At 42.7% G+C, this 9,252-nt stretch overlaps 1 pseudogene; it reads left to right on the top strand.

Annotated features, from left to right (window-relative positions):
* Positions 1-7,607: 7,607 nt before the first annotated feature.
* LOC108352031 (glyceraldehyde-3-phosphate dehydrogenase pseudogene) lies at positions 7,608-8,612 on the top strand (annotated as a pseudogene).
* The last annotated feature ends 640 nt before the right edge of the window (positions 8,613-9,252 follow it).

Raw genomic sequence — 9,252 nt, 5'->3', positions numbered from 1 at the left:
GGGGTGTGTTTAAAGACAGGCAAGTTTAGCAGTATAAAGCCAACAAGGGCTCATGAAGCTCAAATCTTGATTTAAGCTCTCCGAGGTGATGTTTTATTCATGTCAAATTAGGTATCATTTTCAAACTTTGCATCCTGATGAGATCTCTAAATTTAAATACCTAACTTAAAATTTTTAAAAAAAGTATTAAAGGTCTCCATATTTTGCCGCCTTCTTTAAGCCGATTATGGTGAAATGAATATATCTACCTTGTCTAACTCTGCCTTAGTCTGTTTCTTGGTGTCATCGAAAGAAGACCCGAGACTGAGAGATACACAACAGCAGTTGTGTTCTGCTCCGTTCTGGAGGTTGTAATTGTAGCAGCCGGCAACAGCTGTTGTGCAGGGTTATTCAACTTTATCTCATGAAGGAGAAGAATAAAGATAAGAGGGTGTGTAAAAAAAATCGGAAGAACAGGGTGGGGGATGTGTGGTTCTGGCCCTACCTTCTGTTCCAATCCTGAGAGACCTACAAGTCATGGATTCCAGAAAGACATTTACCCCTCTCGTGGGTCTATGTACCCCTGATACTAGGGATCAAATCCAAGGGCCAAATCTCAGTGTGATTCTTAGAGGAGAATAATTGCATCCAAACTGTACAACTTGTCTGAGCTTTCACAAAGCTGGGGTCAAAAGTTCAAATCTTCAGACCCCATGTAAATCTGGCTCTGTAGTACAAGGGTCTATGGTCTCAATGTTCCTTTGGGAAAATGGAGGTGGAGGCAGGAGATTCCCTTTCAGAAGGAACTAACAACCACACACATGCATACTCTCCCCTATCCTTGTAAACAAGTAAATGTCATAAGAACCTGAGTTCAATGGTTGAATAAGAATATAGAGAAAGTAGATAAGTCTAAATGGATGGTATACATGAGTACAATAACGTACCTGATTAATTATGGTTACAGAAGGGTCCTCTCGGCTCTATGTGTTAGAGCTTCAAAGCCCAGAGAGGATTGGTTTGGCAAGCTATGCCCTTGGGTGTATCATCTCATGGCCCAGATAATGATGGCATGTGTGTGTTTGGAGCAAAATGGTCCTTTCTCCAGACAAACACACACAATAGACAAATGGAGTCCCATAATCCTTTTGAAGGCCTGACTGTACTGACCCAAGGTCTTCCCAGCAGTTCCTATTCCTATACATCACAAGGAGCCCCCTCTCCGGAAGTCACACCTTTATGTGTGGATGTTTCAGGGTACTCATCTGTGCCCCAACATGTAGGATTAGACTTGAGACCCACTGAGGCAGGAGTAATTTCATTTTTTGAGTAGTAATTCCTGAGTTGGCACTATAAGGCCTGTCTTCAAATACATGAGATTGCAACATAATTTTCGTTCCCCAAGTAGTCTTGCTCCGTCTCCTCCCCTCTTTAAAGTTTAAGGTGCTGACGGACTGATCCAATGAGTGACTCTCTTGACTCTGTATTTTATAGAGACTCTTTCCATATTCAGTGGGAGAAATTCAGCATTCATAGTCTGTATTTTTATCTTATTATATTTTCAGGGGCAACCATGGCACCAAGTGAGGCTAGGAGTTTCAGTGTCTGGGTGCTGGATTATTGTCCACACTTGTAGGTAGATTCATGTGTCATCCCTGCAGCCTCTTAAAAGCCTCTTAAGCCAGTTGTCAGACAATGTCTGCAAAGTCCCATCTAGACCCAATGGTTATCACACAGTATTCTGAAGCAGGACACTTAGGCCAAAGGGAATCCTTCTGCCTTCTACCTAGGTCAGAGCCTGGCTTGGAGCATTCAAAACCCTGTCCAACTTACAGACCCCCAGGAGACATTCTGCCAAGTGGTTAAATTCACTTCCCTTTGTTTTTATAATTGCCAGCCTCTAATTTATTTCCTTTGAGAAAGGGCTTATCTCACCATCAACTCATTAGCGACTTAATACGGGTTAAGCTGATTACAGGCAAGGCGAGCAGGGATGTTCCCACTGCAGGGCAATCAGGCTAATACTGCCTTAGGAGAATATTTCTCTTGGCTCTGTGATTTTAGCAGATCCTTTTGGGTTTAGTACACACAGGTAGAGTGCGTCCTCTTATCCTGCTTCTGGGATACAAGAATCACTTTGGGTTTCCTAGAAGAAAAGAAAGAAACCAGGCAGCATGAAGACACATGTTCAAGGATACAGGAATCACATTGTTTTTACATTCCTGGTTGGTTTTCCACTTCTTACTTGATTGAAACGTTTTAAGAGTCCGTCTGAAAGGAAATATGAGGAATGTTACTGACGGGTGCAGAGATTAGCTGGGAAAGGGAGACTAAATCAGAAATAAGAAAGATTCACAACGACTACCCAGGGAGGAAGGAAGGAATTTGAAACCTATCCCAACCCAATCCCTTCCTTTTAGACTGTCTCCAAGAGGCTAAAACATCTGGTGAGGCACGTCAAAGAGCCAATCAATCATCGCAGTGTTTGGTCTTTAGGATGCCAGACATCTGGAATAACTATGTTTCTCTTTTCTTTAATTAAATCAACTGGATATTTTGGTTTTCCACAAAATCAGCTTCTGCCTGTATCATACGCATCAGGGTCCTTTTGCAATCTTATAATTCTGTTTAGATATGTTTTCGTTTAGGTTGTAATCTCTCTTACTATAACTGCAGATTTAAAATGGATGGCATACCACACAACAATGCCTATGGAAGTATTAACTAATAATTCAGAGAAACCAACTTGACTGCCATTTTTCCCCTCAAGGTATTCTGAATAGCACCTCTTAGCAAATGGACATGGAAAGGGTTACAGGATAATGTAAAATAATGACAGAGTTAGCTCAGTAGAGATGAAAGCATACTCTTTGACAGAAAGACAGCTGGCACCAACAATAATTTTAACTGTGTGTAACAGGAACACACAATTTATATAATTTATGCATTCCTAGGTTTTTTAGTCCATAGGAATTTGGTCTGGTTTTAGGCTATTTTCAAATCTCCTTTGCATTCCTATCTGGAAGGGCTGCTGGGCAACTTAATGACCGAAGGGAGTTACAAAGAGACAAAGAGAAACCACGAACACAGACTGGTTTAATGGAATATCATATTTACCAGGAGAGAAATCAAGCCTCAGAATAGACAAAACAATGTTTATCACTCTAAATATATGACAGAGAACAACTCGAGAATGTTGGGCTGACAGCTCATGTCTCAAACCTTCTTCTTTAATGATGCCCACATGGGACGTTCTTGACTGACAAGAACTGCTTTTTTAGGGAGATTCTGTTTTCTTTGGTTTTTAAGGAAATGGAAGCAGAAACGACTATATGCAGCTGGAGGTTATTTTGTAAGACAGATGAATTATGATTTTAGAATCTTTGTTATAACCACTTGAGGCGAATGAGCCAAATATTTTACATTCATCCTGTGAAACCTTGGCTACACATGTCCAAGCATAATGGCTAAACACAGTTTTACCAAAGGGAGCTTCCATTTCTGCGAAAGGCCTATGTAGACTCAGCCAGCCCAGTCGCTAAAATAAACATCAAATCCCACTTGGATAATGGCTCACTAGATGGACAGACTTTGTTTCCTTGTCGGTTGACTTTGCAGTGTTTTCTGCTTAAGCTGCGTTCCATCAGAAGACAGAAGCTGATCGTATACCTGTAGACACAGTTTTACACTTATCTCCACAAGCTTGTGAGGTAGGCACTGTTATCAACTTCGATGAACAGAGACAAGAGTAGAAGCCTAGGGAGATGAAGCAACTTTATGAAGGCTAGATAATTTAATTTTGGGACTGAGTATTTCTTTTTAAAACACATGCTTGCCTATAAATGCATGCTTTTGTCTACATTAAGAGAACACTTTAAATAGAAAAGGTTACTCTAAATATTCAGATAATGGGTTACTTTTCCAGGGTATAGAGTAAAATGTGCATAGGTATAGAACATATCTATAAATACACTCACGTTTTAGACCACAGACCAATATGTAACACATTAATTTGGAACTTCCTCTTCTCTCTGTAAGCTTAACTGGCAAGTTCTCAAACGTCGCACTGAATCTTACTCGAGGAATCCGCTGACATTTTCCCATGAAGGACTAGTTGATAGAGGTTTATGATTTGTGGGCTGTCTGCTGATCAAAAATTATGGGATGCTTAGAAATCATAAACAAACGTGTGTGTGTGTGTGTGTGTGTGTGTGTGCACGCATGTGTCTGTGTGTCTGCGTACATGTGTGTGTATACACACCACTTGTTTTCGTACATTCGTTTATCAGTGAAACACTTCGGCTACTGTGAACAGTGTTTCCAGTGTGTCTCTCATTTCCTCAGCATGTGTACTTGGTGGGATTGTCAGATGTCCCCGCAGCTCTGCTTTTGTCCTTTTGAGGGTCTTTTGTACTATTTCTCAGAAAGGCTGAGCCAACTCAGGCTACTAATAGTGTGCCAGGGTTTGGAAAGAGAGCTGGTCAAAGCTGCTTAAGTGTTACCTTAAATCTGACCATATGTAGTGTTTCTTAGTCTTCCTAATGCTGTGACCCTTTAATACAGTTCCTCATGTTGTGGTGACCCCCAACCACGTTATTTTATTGCTGCTTTATAACTGTAATTTTGCTACTGTTATGAATCATAATGTAAATATCTAATATGCAGAATGGCTGATATGCAACTCCCAAAGGGATCGTGACCCACAGATTGAAAATAGCTTCTGTGGCACAAATAGGGAAATGACTGCTTTCCTTTAACCATTTTATTCCAGCCAGGACATTGAATTGCAAAGGCAGATTCATTTCCAATGGACTTCAGAGAATATGTGCACAGGGTCTCAACCCTTTCAATTAGCATTGCTTGTGAGAAAGCAACACAAGGTCTGTGGCCCCAAATCTCATCTCATTTAAACTACATTAGGGGATAGAGGGGCTGTGTTAGGGTCAACACTATGGATACCTGAAAACCCGAACGGGATGGAAATCCTTAGAAACCTTGCAAGAAATCTTTTTGAATTGAGAAAAACAAAACAAAACAAAACAAAACAAAACAAAAACACTTTGTGATATCGTGAGAAACCCAAAACTGTAAGAAGAAAATAAAAGGATTGTTTCTGTAACATTATTTTAGCAAAGCTTGCTGGGAAATCCAGAAGCATGAGATGAGTGTAAATAGCATGCTTGTGTCTCAATGTAAAATCTTGAGCAGTAGGAGAGATAACTAAGTCAGCAATGTAGATTTCACTGTGTATGAATGTGAGAGGGCATTCTCAGGGGTGATGTTGAAAGGCTGTGGACTGGCAGACATGGTAAAAGCCTTAAGGGCTCTTCAGCATGGCGGAGGTAGGGGAAGTAAAATCTGCCAGAGCAGGTACTGAGAGATTGCTGTACTGGGAGAGAGGAGGCCTGTGCCCTCCTTTCTTAAGGCTACAGCCAAAAGCAACAGTGAGATACTCAAGGGCATGGCTAAGAGTGAAGGAGCAGGCTACTGTGGAAATGTCTGGATCAGACTTCCCTGCTAAGCCCTGAGGAACACAGGCACAGGCACGTAGGGCCAAGGGTTCTTTGGTGTAAGGTACTTTTGACATAGCCCCTACTTCATGAAGCCAGGTGCCATTTTAGAGAGGAGCCAGGGATTTGCAAGTTAAAAAGTGTTTAGTTCCAAGGCCATTCTAGGTAACTGCTCTTAACCAAGTTTGTTGGCACAGTCACCTCGGTGCCTTCATGGCTCAGATAGACCGTCGTGCATGATCAAACGGCAAATCACGCTGCGTTTCTCAATTACAGAGCAATCCGCAAGCACATTTGTGTATGCTCTACGTAAACCGGGGCGGTACACAGAGATCTTATTATGCAAAATGAGTTCATATGCGGCACATTACGGAGGAGATGATTCATGTCCTGGTCTATTGGCTTCCAGATGTTCACACGACCTCTTGTGTTTTCACCTTTCACTTCTGCACTTTTCCAGGAAGCTTTGTTCTTATTCGGCTAATCTTGAAAAAGCACAGGGACATTCTGCTGGCTACTCTCTCCCCTCCTGAGTCATCATTTCATTCTGTTTTGGAAAGTCTAGTTGCTAATGTAAGCTTAGTGATGGGACCATTTCGCATCGTGGGATAAAGTGTTTTGTGTATCAGACGTTGTACTCCAGTTGGACTTGGTTCCTACCTGGGTTGCTAGTTTAAGTCATTTTTGTCTTCCTTCTTTCCCTTAGCATGTCTTGCCTGGCAGGGAACACAGGCTCCTTTTCCCCTCATAGAGCTTACACTCTCAGCTACAAGAACACGGTGACAAGGATGGGACATTTTCACACTGGACCCCATGAACTATTCTGGAAATTAAATGTGGTGCTGAATGCTTAGGAAAAATGAGATGAGCTAGTTGGGCTGAGATTTTAGCATTTCTGGGAGACAGAGACTTTCTAATTCAGCCTGAAGGATGGGAAAAGAACACTCACTGGACTCATCCAACTTTCTCTACACTCGACTTCATGCAAGACATTCTTACATAAAGGCCCACGTTGTACAATGACAGTGAACTGGCAGGGCAGCCAGGAGCAGCATAAACCTCGCCCTTAATTTGGAAAAACAAGAGATTTTCTCCCTTGTTGTTAGTTTGTGTTGTCCTCTTTGAATACAGTGGGAAAAAATGTGTTTATGCTCATCAGGGAGATGAACTCCAAGTATATTGAGTATCCAGGAAATGAAGGCAGCATGTGAGGCCTAAGCTTGCCTTTGTCTTTCTTTCCAACCCTGGCTATTTTCGCACAGCTGGCCACCCAAGCTCATCAATTTTGGAGGCCCACCCAGGGGATATTGGTGTCAGCAAGAAAAGATACAATTGCAGTTAGGTGTAAACATGAGAATTTGTGTTCGAAGTGCTAAGTAGCAGTAAATTGTGCCTCAAATATTTGCCTGTAATATGTAATGAATTTTGTAACAATGCTCTTGAATTTTTTGTGCTCCTGGAAATATTGGGATTTCAATTCATGAATAAAAGTTTAAGTATTACTCATATTTATATTTAACAGGGTGAAATATAGCAAATAGCTCAATCTTTTCAGGCTGCTATTGCATGCTACCATAGGGGAATTATCTTGCAAATAACAGAATTTAATTTCTGGGAGGTCCAAAGTAGGAAAAAAAAAGATTCTTGAAGATAGGGTATTTCTATCTTCTTCTGCTTCTTGGTTCATAGATCACTGTTTTTTGTTTTTTGTTTTTTGTTTTTTGTTTTTTGTTTTTTTCTTTTTTTCGGAGCTGGGGACTGAACCAAGGGCCCTGCGCTTGCTAGGCAAGCGCTCTACCACTGAGCTAAATCCCCAACCCCGATCACTGTTTTATGATGTGTCCTCTCATGGGAAAAAGGATGAGAGAGTCCCCTTATAGGGTCACTAATTCCATTCATCAGAACTCTGCTATCATGATTTAATCACATTCTGAGAGCTCCACCTACATATGCTACTTCACTTGGGATTAAGCTTTAGCATATAAATTTGGAGGGCTACATGAGGAAGAAACATGATTTAATCATCTTCTAAGAGCCCCACCTATGGCTCTCTGCTCCTCCCTGATCCAGAGATAGCCACATCTTCTCGTGAAGTGTCAGCCTCGTCTCTTAGACAAGATGGTGAAGGATGGTATGAATGGATTTGGCCATATTGGGCGCCTGGTTACCAGGGCTGCCTTCTCTGCATTTGGCCAAGTGGACATTGTCTCCATCAACGACCCCTTCATTAACCTCAACTACATGGTCTACATGTTCCAGTATGACTCTACCCATGGCAAATTCAATGGCACAGCCAAGGCTGAGAATAGAAAGCTTGTCATCAATGGGAAGCCCATCACCATCTTCCAGGAGTGAGATCACGCTAACATCAAATGGGGTGATGCTAGTGCTGAGTATGTCATGGAGTCTACTGACCTCTTCACTACCATGGAGAAGGCCGTGACCCACTTGAAGGGTGGGGCTAAAAAGGTCATCAAGTTTGCCCCTTCGGCCAATGCCCCCATGTTTGTGATGGGTGTGAACCATGAGAAATATGACAACTCCCTCAAGATTGTCAGCAATGTATCCTGCACCACCAACTGCTTAGCCTCCCTGGCCAAGGTCATCCATGACAACTTTGGCATCGTGGAAGGGCTCATGACCACAGTCCATGCCATCACTGCCACTCAGAAGACTGCAGATGGCCCCTCTGGAAAGCTGTGGCATGTTGGCCGTGGGGCAGCCCAGAACATCATCCCTGCATCCACTGGTGCTGCCAAGGCTGTGGGCAAGGTCATCCCAGAGCTGAATGGGAAGCTCACTGGCATGGCCTTCCATGTTCTTACCCCCAGTGTATCCATTGTGGATCTGACATGCTGCCTGGAGAAATCTGCCAAGTATGATTACATCAAGAAGGTGGTGAAGCAGGCATCTGAGGGCACACTAAAGGGCATCCTGGGCTACACTGAGGTCCAGGTTGTCTCCTGTGACTTCAACAGCAACTCCCACTCTTCCACCTTTGATGCTGGGGCTGGCATTGCTCTCAATGACAACTTTGTAAAGCTCATTTCCTGGTATGACAATGAATACAGCTACAGCAACAGGGTGGTGGACCTCATGAACTACATGGCCTCCAAGGAGTAAGAAACCCTAGACCACCCATCCCAGCCCAGCAAGGATCTGAGAGCGAGAGAGGCCCTCAGTTGCTGAGGAGTCCCCATCCCAACTCAGCCCCCAACACTGAGCATGTCCCTCACAATTCCATCCCACACCCCCCATAATAACAGGAGGGGCCCTTCTCTCTTGAATACCATCAATAAAGTTCGCTGCACCACCCCCTCTGCCCCCCCCAAAAAAGAGCCCTACCTACATACACTATTTTACTTGGGATTAAGCTTTAGCATATGAATTTGGGGGATTCCAAAAGGAAGAAGCTTGTTAAGCTGTCCAGAACAAGAGAGGAAGTTGTGATTTCTGGTCACTTGTTGAGCTCTTTAACCTTAGCATGCAGATCTGGGAAAGGCCTACCATATGACCTTCCAAAGAATCTGAGTGGTGGTAGGCGAGCCTGCTGTCTCCACTAGACCATTGTCCTTGAGTACCAGCATAGTTTTGCATCATCCCCAAAGATGAATGTGACTGTCTGTCTTACAGACAATTCAGATAAATCACTTGACTCCAGCAAACCTCCCTCAACTTCATAATTTTTAAAAACATGACCTGGTAATGTACTTTCTAAGGATATCACAGTGTCAGTATTTACACACTGCTTATTTGAGCTTAT

The sequence above is a fragment of the Rattus norvegicus genome, chromosome 9, assembly GCF_021556685.1.
Source record: "Rattus norvegicus strain SHRSP/BbbUtx chromosome 9, alternate assembly SHRSP_T2T, whole genome shotgun sequence".
NCBI classification, from domain to species: domain Eukaryota; kingdom Metazoa; phylum Chordata; class Mammalia; order Rodentia; family Muridae; genus Rattus; species Rattus norvegicus.
This window is presented reverse-complemented; position numbering and strand designations above follow the sequence as displayed.